Source organism: Haemaphysalis longicornis, unplaced genomic scaffold (genome assembly GCF_048455015.1).
Source record: "Haemaphysalis longicornis isolate Haplotype H1 unplaced genomic scaffold, Haemaphysalis longicornis Haplotype H1 scaffold_3, whole genome shotgun sequence".
Lineage (NCBI taxonomy): Eukaryota > Metazoa > Arthropoda > Arachnida > Ixodida > Ixodidae > Haemaphysalis > Haemaphysalis longicornis.
The window spans coordinates 214,790,181-214,792,037 of NW_027526335.1; the positions used below are offsets into that span (position 1 = coordinate 214,790,181).

Consider the following 1,857-nt stretch of genomic DNA (forward strand, 5'->3'; position numbering starts at 1 on the left):
GCCCAGATAGCCGAGTTGGTAAGGCATTCGAGATCTAATCGAAAGGCGTGGGTTCGGTCCCCACTCTGGGCGCGTGTTTTTCTTTCTTTCTTTATCACGTAATTAATATAATAATAATAATAATAATGTAACGTCACTAACGGTAACAAATAGTCCAACCATTCCCCTATGCATTCTTTGGCGTTGTAGACTGCCGGCATTTCTTTCTGTATTTCTTAACGAGCCCCTCATTTCTAAACCCTATTATCGTGCGAAAGCTTAGCGAGGGCCTCGGTTCTGGCAGCCTTGATGCCAAGGTAGCATAAGAGGGTTTCCCGCCAGTTGCCCGCTTATGACAGGCTGTAGACGTTCGCGTCACGCCCCGGGGGTTGAAAAGAAGGTCCCCTTCTTCCCGTGTACTCTGAGTGGCGCTGGCTACCACCCTCAAGCGTCAGATACAGTTGTAGTAAATATAAATAACCCAGAAAGCGAAGGAGAACACAGTCGTCCAGATAGCCGAGTTGGTAAGGCATTCGAGATCTAATCGAAAGGCGTGGGTTCGGTCCCCACTCTGGGCGCGTGTTTTTCTTTCTTTCTTTATCACGTAATTAATATAATAATAATAATAATAATAATAATAATAATGTAACGTCACTAACGGTAACAAATAGTCCAACCATTCCCCTATGCATTCTTTGGCGTTGTAGACTGCCGGCATTTCTTTCTGTATTTCTTAATGAGCACCTCATTTCTAAACCCTATTATCGTGCGAAAGCTTAGCGAGGGCCTCGGTTCTGGCAGCCTTGATGCCAAGTTAGCATAAGAGGGTTTCCCGCCAGTTGCCCGCTTATGACAGGCTGTAGACGTTCGCGTCACGCCCCGAAGGTTGAAAAGAAGGTCCCCTTCTCCCCGTGTACTCTGAGTGGCGCTGGCTACCACCCTCAAGCGTCAGATACAGTTGTAGTAAATATAAATAACCCAGAAAGCGAAGGAGAACACAGTCGCCCAGATAGCCGAGTTGGTAAGGCGTTCGAGATCTAATCGAAAGGCGTGGGTTCGGTCCCCACTCTGGGCGCGTGTTTTTCTTTCTTTCTTTATCACGTAATTAATATAATAATAATAATAATAATGTAACGTCACTAACGGTAACAAATAGTCCAACCATTCCCCTATGCATTCTTTGGCGTTGTAGACTGCCGGCATTTCTTTCTATATATATATATATATATAGTAAAGAAACAAGGGGCTCGTTGAGGAAATACAGAAAGAAAGGTCGGCAGTCTACAACGCCAAAGGGGGCATAAGGGATAGCCGCCGAGATAGCCGAATTGGTAAGACATTCGAGATCTAATCGAAAGGCGTGGGTTCGGTCCCCACTCAGGGCGCGTGTTTTTCTCTCTTTCTTTTTTCCGTATATTAAAAAAAATGTTAACTTCAACCGTAGTAAAAAAAAAGAGCCTAACCACACTCTTATGCCGCCTTTGGCGTTGTAGACGGCCGACCTTTCTTTCTGTATATATATATATATATATATATATATATATATATATATATATATATATATATATAAAGAAAGATAAACTCACAAAGCGCGCAGAAATAGTATAAGTAAAGAGTCGGATACACAGCAAGAACAATAACAAACCATGTTTACTTACGTAGCGGCAACGGGACTTGCCTTCATCAGAGTAAAGTTACATGATTTTACTGTCGCAAACATTTTGGACACTTTTCTTATATAGGTTTGCATAAAACTGTGAGAAAGAGCGGGAAATGTTTCGGAAATGGGGAGTGTGCATACAGTCAGGCTACGGCTGTGTTACAACATCAACAAACAAACAAGAAAAAATAAAAAGAGGGGGGGGGGCTATGTTACAA

General features: G+C 42.9%; 2 non-coding genes across 2 annotated transcripts; both read left to right on the forward strand.

Moving 5' to 3' along the window:
• On the forward strand, positions 1–72 carry Trnar-ucu (transfer RNA arginine (anticodon UCU)). The gene has a single exon. It is a non-coding gene; the product is annotated as a tRNA-Arg (tRNA).
• A 910-nt stretch (positions 73–982) lies between these two features.
• Positions 983–1,054, forward strand: Trnar-ucu (transfer RNA arginine (anticodon UCU)). The gene has a single exon. It is a non-coding gene; the product is annotated as a tRNA-Arg (tRNA).
• The last annotated feature ends 803 nt before the right edge of the window (positions 1,055–1,857 follow it).